The sequence below is a fragment of the Ambystoma mexicanum genome, chromosome 6p, assembly GCF_040938575.1.
Source record: "Ambystoma mexicanum isolate Mex_15411 chromosome 6p, UKY_AmexF1_1, whole genome shotgun sequence".
Lineage (NCBI taxonomy): Eukaryota > Metazoa > Chordata > Amphibia > Caudata > Ambystomatidae > Ambystoma > Ambystoma mexicanum.
Genome location: NC_090935.1, coordinates 344,052,334 through 344,066,113, shown reverse-complemented (window position 1 = coordinate 344,066,113; position 13,780 = coordinate 344,052,334). Strand labels below are relative to the sequence as shown.

The 13,780-nt window shown below is 43.4% G+C and overlaps 1 protein-coding gene across 2 annotated transcripts in view; it reads right to left on the bottom strand.

The window, feature by feature from the left end:
- The window catches only part of TTC23L (tetratricopeptide repeat domain 23 like), a 482,150-nt gene extending 472,688 nt beyond the window's left edge, over window positions 1-9,462 (bottom strand). Inside the window, exon 1 of one of the 2 annotated variants that reach the window (XM_069627102.1) lies at window positions 9,259-9,462. The gene's annotated coding sequence lies outside the window, so the exon portion shown is untranslated. Of the gene's footprint in view, window positions 1-3,001; window positions 3,075-9,258 lie in introns of those variants that run through there. The other variant, XM_069627103.1, reaches the window with a different exon arrangement.
- Between the last annotated feature and the right edge of the window lie 4,318 nt (window positions 9,463-13,780).

The window sequence follows — 13,780 nt, the reverse complement described above, 5'->3', positions numbered from 1 at the left end:
TGAAGACAGTTCACGTTTGTTATATGTTGTTGTTTTGTTTGCTGTCTCTTTTCAAAAATCAATCGAATATGTTTTGGAATTGTGGAAAGGCGATGGAAATTCAGAAAGGGGGGGAAATGACACTGATGTAATGCCAATAAAAATATTTTGAAATTAAAATGGAAGGAGGTGTTTGCACGAAGGTCGGGCCTTCTGACAGTACTTTCATACCATCCCATTACGGTGAGAACGGCACTCTGATGGATGCTATAACTATGTTGAAAAAACTGCACACGAAAATGGAAGAGGAGACAGAAGCTATTGGAGATGACGATTGGTTCTCATTTCTGTTTGCATGGATTCCCAACTGGATGGCAAATGTGTTCGTTCCTTGGAGCAATATTTGTGATGATAATGTTCGGATTCTGTGTTATAAGGATAATAAGACAATGGCAGAAAACAGCAAAGAAAGCAGTGGGAATGAAGATGACGATCAATGTGAAGGATGAAACGGAGGACAACACGCAGACTGAAAGTACCATTAGAAACCACATAAAAGCAAGTATTGTGGCACCTGAAGGAATGACATTTCTGTACCCAAAAGATCATAAAGATTAAGCGAGATGTTGGTTCTTCTGTACCCCAAGGGGAGAATGCAATTACATGACCTGGAGTGTGGATGAACACATCAAAAATGCAAGCACCCTGAGGGGGGTGTCGAAGATATAGATACCAAAGAAACTCTTTTTCCAAGAGAAGATTAAAGAAGCAGGAAAACCTGAGGAGATGGTCAAGAACTCAACCAGATGGGGGAATGTAGAGGAGAAGACATGGAGATCCTACCCCCCTACCTCACCTGTATTGGAGACATAAGACCATGCTCTGTCTAACACCAGCTATTGTACCAATACCTCATCGAGTACGGGAAGACAGTATCCATTAAGACAACCATATTGAATGAACTCTTCAGTTGATGCCTGCAGGAGGAGACCCCTGATGGAATATACGAAAGAGCTAAGAAAATGGACTGATGACATCATAGGAAAGTGTGCACAAAGTCCTGAAATACTGAATGAAGACAAAGTATGAATCCTAGAGAAGAAACGACAAAGTAACGAATTAAGTGAACCTTAATAACCTTGTAAAAGAACAAGATTACACATTAGAAAGTGCTGCAGAAATCAGAAGTGTAATGAATGTACATATGCTGAAACGCAAGATAGATCACATTATTGTATAGGCTAGCTAGTGAATAGAATGCAGGCGGAGCCACCATTGTGCAGAAACTGGACATTGGTATCATGAAATAATCAAGCCAAAGAACAGGAAGAGAAAAGGAAAGATTGTCTCGCAGTAGAACACCAGGTTATTGGAGCTGCGTTAGTAGGCTGTCTGGCCTGAAGTCGAAATGAGAAGTCGAGGTCAGCTATCTACGCTGAAGAGGCATATGTGTGTGGAGTATGAATCCTCTCACGTTACGGTGCAAGAAAGAACACAGAAAATGCCAAGTCTTAAATCATTAAACCATTTAAAAGCTTGCAGAATGAACAGAATCGTGGTCTCTCGTCACGTGAGTCGAGGCTGAAAATAGGGCTTGAACTTGGAATTCCAAACAGGATAGCAAGTGCCCTCACTCCCGTTGCAGTCCTAGGACAAGAATACTCTGCAAGGCAAAGTACAAAGAGAATTTCATGGCAGAAGGCATGGCTGATGAGATGTTGGTCTAATTGGGTGGTAGGGCAGTCCTATCTACTTGCACCTGGGTCTTGGCTTATGTGCTTCTGATTGAATCGATTGCTCCTGACAAGGCACAAGCGTTACAAACCAATTGTATTAGTCCATATAACAAAGGACCTTAAAGTTTGAGAAACCAATGAAACACTGTAACTAAGTTTTCTTAAATGACACATATGAAAAGGTAGTCATAAGTTGTCCACCAGATGTCCGACAGCCAATAACAAACCTAGCTCCTAGATATACAATCATATAGGAGGTGTCCCTTAACCAATCCCAACCTTTGATAGGTTTTTCACTATTGCCACGTTGCATTATGTCATTCTGACGCACAAAGAAAGTATATAATTGTATTTCATGTGGAAATCACAGAGAGAATGAGCGTACGTCCGTTGATGTTAGTTGTAACCTGCCTGTTTTAGATAATTGTTAATAAAACAGAAACTTGCTATCTTCTTGAGTTGGTCTGGTGAATTATTCCACTGTAATCCCATCCAGTAACAGATGCACGTTTCCAAGGGCCATAAGCTCAGTTTAGTCAAAAAAAGGTTCAATAATTTTGTATAAAACCAAGCTGGAGATATCATGTGCTAGACCATCAAAACAACCCTGTAATTGGTTATGCAAAGTGGATTTCAGTAATGAGGAGTATCTGGATCTTGTTTCACCCCCATTTATTTTATTTGTTGCATTTGTTAAGGAAGGAAGATACATATTTAGTACAATGATAGATCCAATATGAAAAAAGGAAAAAAATCTTCACTACAAGGCAAAAAATTAGCGCAGTGTGAAAAATAGCCTATATACATAACAAACTGGGGTAATACAGATCAAAGGGTACAGTTGTGGAGAAACACATATATATATATACACACACACACACACACACACACACACACACACACACACACACACACACAGCAGAAACATTTAACAGTACAGTGATTGTGTACTGGGTTCAAACAGAGGACTTAGAATGTATTGAATGGCCAGGTTTTTAAAGGTTTCTTGAATTGGGTGTGGGATATTTCATTACTAATGTTTGTTGGGTGAGAATTCCAAATCCTGGGGGCTGCGATAGTAAAGCTGGAGTCACCAGTTCTCGAGTTCTTGAAGCGAGGGACAAACAAGTACTAGTGTTGGATCTCAGGACCCTGATAGGAGTTTTACGCATGAGCCACTCATTAAGATAGATAAACGCATCACCCAAAATGCCCCTATGTGTCGTAGTGAGAGTTTCATGCAGAATTTTGGCTTGAATCGGTAGCCAGTATACGTCTCTCCTCACCTGTGAGATATGGTCCCCTTTTTTTTTTTATATCTAGGGCTGCTCTGAGGGCTTTATTTTGTAATAATTGTAGTTTGGTCAGGTTTTTCTTTGTAGTGCCTAAAAAACAAAAAAAAAAAAAAAGTATATTACAGTAGTCTAACTTAGACATGATGAGTGCTCTGGCGAGTGTGATACAGTTCTGTGTTGAGAGAAACTGGCGGCAGAGGGAAATAAGTTTGGCTGTGTAGGCTGTGGAGGATGCAAGAAAGTTGATGTGTTTGCTCATGGTGAGGCTAGAGTCAAGATAAACCCCTAATGTTTTTACTTGGTTCGAGATGGGGATAGGGATGCCATCTATATCAATGGCGGTGTAGTCTTGGGGCAATTTTTTTTTTTTTTAGTCGGGCTGGGGATCCAACAATATGGATCTCCGTCTTTTCACCATTCAGGCAATGACTGTTCGTTGTCATCCAGTTCTGGATGAGGGAGTAGATTTTATTTATTTTATTTAGCTGGCTCGTTGTACATCAAATTCAGAAAGGGTACTTTGAGTGTTGCAGTGTTCACAAGAACATGGAAACAACCACAGTGCAGCACATGCCCAGCCTGTGGAGAAAGAGGAGACAACAGACCGTTTTGTACTTCTCTGCCCAACCTATAGAGATCTTAGAAATCAGTATCTTAAACCAATCTAAAAATCAGCATAACATGCGTAGCATGCAAGACGCCATGGTAATGTGCAAACTAGCGCACAATAATAATGAGGCTTACTATGTGGCCAAATACATCCATTGGGCCTGGCTGAGAAGATGTTTATCGGCAAGGAACCTGAGATACAATCTATAGACTGGTGATGTTGGGATTATTACTATGATGGATGTCTTACCGTGTTTTAATGCTTAGGCACATACTTCGAATCAAATATTATAATGTATTCAATTTGCTTGTGACATGCTTGGCCCAAGGCAATAGAGTTTAATATAAATTGGACTTGCTAATCATACATTTTAATAACGTACGCTTTATTTGTTTTTACTTTCATATGCATATCCCGAATCAAACACAAAATGCATCAAGTGTGTCTATTTTATGTTATGTTGAGTTCCGTGCAATGAAGCACAAGTTCAATCTGTTAAACCATAAATGTTATCCTTGCAAAGTGTTTCATTTAACGTAATGTGTCCACAGCTTGGGGGCCGTGCATCTTCCATTGCTGCAGCAAAGGCTTGGAACTCCATCCCTTTTTTTTTCTTTGCACAATGGATAATCATTTTCCCTTTCGCTGCTCCCTGAAGACTTCTTTTTTGAAAATCAGATTTGACCCTTTCTTTGCCGATTACTTTTGGTCTCTACCGACAAGTTTCCCTTGGGTGATCGTTGCGCTTAATAAATTCGATAACATAACATTAATGGCTCAAATATGATTGGGGTTTCCAGTTTTAAGTTGAATCCGATAAACCCTGGTAAACTGCCAAAGGAAGAAAAAGTGTGTCCTCAGTTTGAACTGAAAAACACTGTTTTTGTGACCCCACCCCTCCCTGTGGTGCCTTAGTAAGAGAAAGGATGGGTGCAAGTTTGGGGCTTGGCATGCAATAGGAGATGGTCCCTCCCTCCCCTCCCCGAGTGCGCCTCTATGCTTTATCACGTTACATCCTCTTCTTTCCACGGACCTTAATCAAAAACACTGCACATTCTATGTCACGTCATTTTCTTTGTTAAACAATAAAATAAAAAGATTTGCCAGTAGGCAGGAGCTATTTTGAGGAATTGCAGACAGATTTGAGCCATTTTTGTGACTTCCGATTCACGTCTCAAAATTGCCCAGAATTCCTCTAAATTGCCCTTGACAACTGACAAATATTTATATGGCAAAACATTCGGCATGAGGATCAGGTCAGGTGGTATCTGCATAAACGACGGATTTGTCTACCTATCTTTTACGAATCAGACAGTTGAGGGAGGGCAATTTGGAACCAACCATTCCACTCCATTGCCCCCTTCCATGAAATTCTGGGTAATTCCTGAAGGGAGCTGCTGACCTTCAGAGTCATCATGAACAGGACAAAATGCAGAAGATGAATGGAGTCCAAGTCAGCGCGAAAGGAAAGTTCCAGCAGTAACTTTCTTAGGCATGACTTTTTGGGCAATTGGCCTGCGATGGGGCATTTCCAACTGAAATACCCATGCAGCTCGGGATGACCAGCAAATAAGTGTCTGCTTCCAATACAATAAAATTGAATACAACAATAAAGCTCCCTTTTAAAGATTAGTTCATACCCAAGATATCCACTGCCTTGACATACAAAAAAGGATTTTTCTTTTATGTGGGTATCAAATGTACATAACATCATGTACTACAGCAAGCTGAAAGTTTGTGACAAACATTTGCTATACCAGGTGACCTTTTAACACAATTTTTTTTAAGGTAGTGGTGGTCAGTTTCAATATGATATAACATATAAAGCATGTCTAAAAAGGTATACATAAAAAGGTATTACGCACGTTTTTATGCCACACCATTCATTATTTTGTATGGTGGAGAGGGGGCATTTATTTATTATGTGTGTATTTGTAATGCACCACTAGCCCGCAGGCTTCAAGGCGCAACATAGACACAGGAGACGAGAAACACTAAAAACGCAACAGGAAAGACCCTAAGGAATTACTCAGGCAGACGTCAGTCAGTTAAATCGAAGGGTTTTTAAGGCCTTCCGAAAGGATAGAAAGTCAGGGTTGAGTCTAAGAGCGTGAGGTAAGTAATTCCAGAGGCTTGCAGCTTTAACTGGGAAGGATCTACTACAACCTCTGGTGCATTTCACTGTTGGGCTTTGAATCAGTCCCCACCCTGAAGAGCGGAGGGATCTAGCAGGTAGGTAAGGCTGAGCCAGGGATTTAAGATATACAGGGGAAAAGCCAAAGAGGCATCGATGAACCATAGAACCAACTTTAAAAGCAATCTGCTCCTTCATCGGTAACCAATGCAAACGCTGCCTGTGATCTGAGATGTGAGATCTTCTGAGAGTATTTGTCACAATTCTGACTGTGTCGTTCTGAATTACATGACATTTTGATATGTTGGAGCTGGAGACTCCGATAAAGGAGAGAAAAACAGTAGACAGGTTTCGTCAAAATGGTCGCTCTTGCAATTGTAGTGCTGTTGCACTCGGATATATAGGGGCCGATTTCCTTTAAGAGGCGAAGGTGATAATTGCATGCGTGTTTCACATAAAATGTGCGAGCATCTGCATTAAAGGATGCTTCCAATTGGACCCTAAGAGTTTTGACTTTTTGTTGCATCTTGATGTTGTTGTCTTTTAGCAGATAACCGCTGTAATCTGCGGGCATTTTATCCCCTCGCCTGTTTGGAGCTGAAGATCACAAGCTCTGTCTTAGTACTATTCAGGCGCAACCAATTCTCTGACATCCATCAATCAATGTGGTCGCAAATGTTGGATAGAGTTTTAGCATCTGTGGCATAGTCCCCTGTGAGTTCCAGGACAATCTGGGTGTCATCGGCATAATTTGTAAAAATGACACCCAGCTTGTCGAGGAGGGCACAGCGAGATCTGATGTAAAGATTGAATAACAAAGGGGAGATGGAAGCACCTTAGGACACACCACAGTGGATAGACACTGCAGGGGAGTATTCTAACCCCCAATGAATTCTGGATTCTCGTTGGACAGAAAGGATTGAGGCCATTTTGAGGACTCGTTGGAACAGAGGCCTGTGTCTTTTAGGCGGTGAAGTAGATGGTCATGATCAGTAACATCGAAAGTCGTGGAGAGGTCTAATAGGATCAGCAACCCGGCCTTTCCTCTATCCATAATCCCTAGTATTTGAGTCTGGAGATCGATCAGAGCAGTCTCAGTACTGAAGGCAGGGCTAAAGCCAGATTGTCGATTGTGTAGGGTTCCATTAGATTCCACGAAAGACTGGAACTGAGTGGTAGCAAATTTGTCAAGGATTTTTAGGAAGAATTGGCAATTTGTGATAGGTCTCAGGTTACTGGGTTCTAAAGTGCTAATGTGGGATTTTTTCGGGAATGGAGTGATAGTGATTTTTTTAATTACCTCGGGAACATGATTATCCCTAAAAGAGGCATTGACTAAGTAGGTTAAGAAAGGAGCCAACAGCTCCTTATGGTCAAGGATTGGAGGGAACAGGTTGTGCCGGTAGGAGTTGGGGCATGGAACGGAACTGCCTTTTTCACCAACCCCCTTCTCTGTCATACAAAGGGACAAATATTTATGCAAGCATGACATTTTCATGCAAGTGCAAATGCTTTGGAATCTGCCTGCTTTTTACACCAGCCGAAAGCTTAGCAGATTCAAAAGAAATCCATTGCAAACAATGCCTGCCATTCATAAATGGCAAATGGCATTTACCCAATTTGCACTACAAAGCAAAAAAAACAAAGGCGCACAGGTGAGATTATACCTGCATTTACACCTTTGTTTTGCACTCCATAGTCACAATGTAACACACTTTCATGCAGGGGACCCATTTGCATGTAAGGGCAAACGTAGCCAGTCTTCTCTGTGCAATTTACATTTTTAAGTAAAAGGACTCCCCCCCCCCCATTTGTTAGAGTCCTGAAAGCACAGTGCTTTACAAAAGGAGATTTATTTTTCAGTCTATCAACTTTGCATCCTGGGACTTGTAGCATTTTATTCAGGATGCAGAAAATAAAAGGTACAATGAAAACCTTTTGGCTCAACATGTTTCTATGATTATTTACATATTGTTGGGTTGGTTTACTATATATTTGCGTATTTTTCAAAGAAACACTTCACTCTTTTTCAATTTTTGGGAGATTTAGGATATTTTGACTAGGGGAGGGGACTAACAGTTTAGGACAATGATGCTTTGTTGCAATGTTGATGTGTGCACATCTTAAGCAATAAGAAAGTGTGTACAGGTAAGCTATTTTGCGAGTTCTATACAGCAGTTAATTGCCACTCCAGGTTGCAAACGGACATTGTGTTGTTGACTGTTGCATCTATCAGAGTGGTGTTTATGGAGTGTGGAGGGTTGTGTTAGTGTACGTTTGGTGGGTTAGTGTGGGGTTTGTGCAATTTAGTGTAGAGATTTGTCTTTGATTGCTGTACGTTCCATTGTGGAATCAATGTTGTTTTGCTGCTGAGGTTGTGTGAAGAGATGTATTTTTAGGCTAGGGAATGCTATGTCAGGTGACACACTGCCATGACACAACTTCAGTGACCACAGTATCTAGTCAAGTTTCCTGGGACCTCCCTTCTGACTGACCACCGACACCTCCAAGCCACAGCAACTGTAGCAACACTCATGTCCTATAAAGGATTATACTACAATGCAGCTGAATACCCATCAATAACTAACATCTGACTATTGCAACCATGCACCACAACACAACAATAGCATGCTGGCAGTTTCCATCAAAATGTGCATTTTGTATTTAAAACCCATCATGTTGTTGGGCAATGTCACTGGCACAATGGGTATTACATTGCACCATTGGTTGTTAATTTGACACTAGTTGAGAAAAATATTGCTTTGGGACAACGGGAATGGGGCACTATACAAACTGATCGTTAACCACTAATCGTGTAACATTTTAAGGTAGCCCTCTCCTACCAATTACCGTGACACGACACGGCACCCCCATCTCCCAAGTTTCGGTCTTGTGCCCCTGATTCTTTTTAGAAGAATCTTGGTTGGTTTTGTTGCGTCACAGAACACGATCTAAACATGTGGAGGTCTGGTGGGTGGGTGAGGTTTTTGTGAGATTGTTCCGATAGAGTAAACAAGTTGCTCGGTTGTCTTGAAAGACAATAAAGCTGTCTCTAACTGCTATTCGAGAATTATTTTGTGAGCTTGCTTTCTTCAAAATGTGGGAATAATTAAAGTGCATTAAAAGTGCTATAAAAAAAACAAAATAATGTGCCATTCTGTCATGCCTGAAAGCTTTTACGAACAGTTCAGTTTGCAGTGCTGGCTAGACATTCTCCAGAAAGACGTCTTACTTTTGAGAATACAGTTTGCCCTCGTTTTAGTAAAGTTAAGTCTTTCATGTTATTTGCAAAACACTGAGGCAGGCAAAGACAGAAAGCATAATGTATCCTGCTATGCTGGAGTCTTCTTCTTCTTCTTAATTACCGAATGCGTGGGCGGACCTACGCATCTATGTCTGGGTACTGCTGCCTTCTGTGCTTTTGGGGTGGGGCGAATGTTCTCTCGCCCAGGAATCACGGTCTGGCGCTTCCCGACAGCTGCGGTTCCTATACCTCGCGCTTACCTGGTGGTGTTGTGTATAGCCCAGCCCCAGGCCCAGCTTTCACCCCGATTCTTCACTCCACGTTTGTTATTGCCACGAAGTGGTCACCTGGCAACCAGCGGGCGTACTTTCCCGCTACCGGCGTATGGCTCCCAACGCAACATGGCCGCTCTCAGTAGTGTATCTGCGAGCGAAACACAGATCTATCCAACATCACTGGCGCCTGGTCTCCGTTGACAACGCAGCCGGTTGTATACACCTCAAGATGCATCCTATGGTAATTAGCCTGCGTTTCATTCGTTCCGTGCATGCTTCGGATAGCGACGAGCTGGTTGTTTGTAACAAAGAATCTCCACACCCGAGTTTAGTACACAGTTTATTTTATTGCGTGCCTTAAATCACTTAAAGTACAGTGAGATTAAATAGAGTTTTCAGGTTTGCGTTATCTTGCATTCTGGGACTTATAGTTTACAATTCAGATGCCAAAATGTTGCTTAACATGTTCCTCTAAGGATTTACATGCTGTCATGTGGTTTTATAATGTATGAAAGTAACTCTATAAGACAGTATTGTTGTAGGCCTTGAAATCCAAAACTCAAATAGTTGTACCAAGTAAAGCTTGGAAGATGTGTGGTCAAATTTGCACAGTGGGTTAAAATCCCTGCGCCACTGTTTAACCAAAGTGTGTGATCCTTGTAAACGATTTAATAACGCCAAACATTGGAGTCCTTATTTCAAATAATGTGAACTTAATCACACTATTTGAAAAAATGACACCCTTGCAATGGGACAGATTTAATGAGTAGGAAGAAACTAATCTACAGCCCTTGCAGGACAAGGCTGCAGTGTTGTGCGACACAGGCACGCAGGAGACGCTGCCCGATGACACGTAGCATGCAACACAATTTTCCACGTTCCCTAGCCTTTAAGAACCGAGGATCGGATCCTTTGTGCAAAGCCCTTGCAGGACAAGGCTGCAGTGCTGGGTGACGCAGGTATGCAGGAGACGCTGTCTGACAACACGTAGCAGGCAACACAACTTTCCGCGCTCCCGAGCCTTTAAGTACTGAAGATTGAACCCTCTACGATAAAGCCCTCGCAGGACAAGGCTGCGGTGTTGTGCGATGCAGGTACGCAGGAGACGTTGGCCAACGACGCGTAGCACGCAACACAACTTTCCACTCTCCCGAGCCTTTAAGAGCCGAGGATCGGACTCTCTGCAGCAAAGTCCTCGCAGGACAAGCCACCGTGTTGTATGATGCAGGTACGCAGGAGACGCTGCCTGATGACACGTGGTATGCAACACAACTTTCTACGCTGCTGAGCCTTTAAGAACTGAGGATCGGACCCTCTGTGGCTAAGCCCTCGCAGGTCACGGGGCAGTGCTGTGCGATACAGGTGTTAGGCGGTGATGGGGTAGCGGCACAGATTGTGAGCATGGACGATTTCACCCTCCACCTGCGTCCACAAGGTAAGAAGGTGTGGGGAGGGTGAGTAGCATTGCACGCCATGCAACTCCCTAACCTTGCACATCCATCCCACTCTCTTCTTGCACATGCGTTGTCCCCCTGCAACTGTTCCCTGCTTCCCCCGCCTGCATGTCTGCCCTTCTCCCTTCCCCCAATGCTCACTACCTTCGCAACTTAGAGCCCGTTCCCCCTGTCCTCATGCCAGATGCGTTCCCTCACAACTTAGGCCCAGTCCCCCCCGTCTTCGCACCAGATGCGTTCGCTTGCAAGTTAGGCCCAGCTCCTCTGTCTTCGCACCATCTTTGTCCCAACGCAACCTGTCCCCACTCCCCCGAACTAGCGCATCCTTCTCAGTGTTGCTCCACACACAACTGCCCCCGCTCCACTGGCCTAGCGCATCCCTCTCTGTGCTGCTTCCCACGTAACATGTCCCCGCTCCCCCGGCCTTGTGCAGCCCTCTTAGCGGTGCTCCCCATGCAACGCCCCCGGTCCACTGGCCTAGCGCATACCTCTCTGCGTTGCTCCCCACGTAACTTGTCCACGCTCCCCCAGCCTTGCTCATCCCTCTATGCGGTGCTTCCCACGTAACTCAGGCCTGTTTCCCCTTCTCTTTTTCCTCTTCAGGCTCCCCTGAGCCGCAACCAGTGTATTGTTCCCTGCTTGTGTCTCTGCATTCCACTCCCTTTCATACTGTGCTTTTTGTATTGTCATTCCACTGCATTGCTTCCATTTCTTCCTACTTCCAGGTGTCCTTGGATTACCAGTGTTTACGTATTTTGTTTTGTAGGGTTACCATTGCATTATTACTTTACATTGCATTATGCGTACATTCTCATGCCCTTGAGTACCATTGTAGTGTACATTTCTTTGCCTTCACTGTTTTCTCCACTCACGCTAGGGCCCTGCAAGGCTCCAGTGTTCTTGTTCTATGGTGTACGTACTTGTTGCCTCCTGTATTATGTGTGATCCCCTGTGTGCCTCCCTCCTGTCTGCCCCAAGCGTGTGACCCTCCCCTTACTCTCTGTCCCACACCCTCTATGGTGCTGTCTGTCTCCCCTATCTTCTCTAACGGCTATTCTATCGGCTATCTGTCTTCTCCAAGAAGAGAGCCTACATCCAAGCTCGCATCTCGGCACCCTCTAACTACTCAGCTGAACTTTTTTTAAATCTGCAAGGAAGTGGCCTTTCCTGCTGCAGTCTCTACCTCTCCTGTTTCCTCCCAGGCCCTTTGCAGGGCTTGGGCATCTCATTTCACCACTAAAACTCAGGACATCCAGTCCTCTCTCTCTTCCTCTAGCTCCTCTTACTCTCCCTCTACCATTCCAGGCCTCTCTCCAGCCGTAACTCCTCTTTCCTACCCCTGTTCCTTCCCGACAATGTTTATAGACACGTCCGATCTATGAAAGTCTTGTCAATGCAGGTGCTCCTCAGCTCCTAAAAAACCATGAAGGACCACATCAACACCCTTGCTCCAGCCTTGTCTGATTTCTGCAATCACTCTTTTACCACTGGAACCTTCCCCTCCCCCCTTAAGCACTCCCTTGTGCACCGCCTTCTTGTTTTGTGAGCACTCTGGAACAATAGGTAATGTGCACTCCAGGTTTCTAAGGTACATGTTTGTGTGGTTGGCAGTGGGTCTGTCAGAGGGGGGATTAAGGAGTGGGGGGGCTTTGTGTGGTGTTTAGGGCAAGTTGGTTCATATACGTGCATCCAAATGGTGTGTGTTCTATTTTGTAAGCTCTGTTTTTTCAGTGCACATGTTGCGTGACATTGTGTATTTTCAGTTAGGGGGGGTATGGGAATTTTGAAGCGGCTGTTGTTACCCTATCTTTCTAAAATCAATGTCATACTTGATTGCATTGACACGCCATGCAAGAGTGGGAACTTGAGGCTTTCAAAGTGCACTTCAAACAGAAACAGTGCACAGAGAATTGAAGCATTTTGCTTCAGTTTATTTTTAAATTGACTCACCAGCCACAAGGGAATCAAGGGCCAGACAAGGGGTGGACCAGAGGAGCAACCCCCAAGGGAGCCAAGGACCGAGGAGAGTGACTCACCAGAACAACAGAGGGGCGATGACCAGAAGGACACCTAACCACCAAGCTTTGCATGTACCATAGTTTTAACTTTGGCTATTAGGTGGTGCTTATAAGCCGAAAGTACTGCATTCGAGTAAAGCTGGGAAGGAGAAGACATGTGAGGAGGGACACAGAATGTGAGGGTGTGGCTTAGTCATTTACAACCTATTGACTGCCCAAGGCCATTTTGGTGCCCCTGGGCATTCTCACTCACTACCAGCTCCTCCCTTCCCTACCCAATACTCATCCTCCTGCGATGTCATTGATCTAGCTCTATCAAGCAGTAACATCAAATGTTGGCCTGTCAGTGTTATTTCTTAATAGTGTGCTGATAGATAATAGTTAATGGTTTAATAGCAGCTACAGGTTTTTAAAAAAAAACTTAAACAAGTGTGCCTTCAGCCACTTGATTTATATATGTTCCTTGCACTGAAGTCCGGTCTAAACAAACATTGACAAACACAACAGTTTTGGCTTGTGCATAGGTTTTAGATAGGCATATGCCAGGCACTCGTATGCCTAGATAATCATGCCATGTTCTAGCTGTTGTTTCTTATGGTCAGGTAGTCCCATTATGACAGTGCCTGGTAAATGGCTATCCTATGCCTACAAAAAAGCCAAATCCGTTGTTTGCCAATGTTTGAATTCCATTGAAGTGACTGCCGCCAGATGATTACTGGCAACTACAAAGTGTATTGAGTTTAAGGAACAGGTATGGGATTGCTCAAAGTAATGCATTTCTGTTTTTCTCAATTGCTGTTACATACAAATGTAGGTATTCATTAAGAGAAGAAATACAGTAATTGAACTGTCATAGATGGATTAACTTCCGTACTATTCATGTAGGAAAATTAAACGTGTACCTACTGACAATGTATATAGCCCTATACAGTTCACATTGTATTGCCAATCAAAATATGTTTAAACAATCTTTGTAATTGTGTGTTTTAGTGTAAATGATGATTCATAGAAAACACTGTTCTATAAAGATGCATA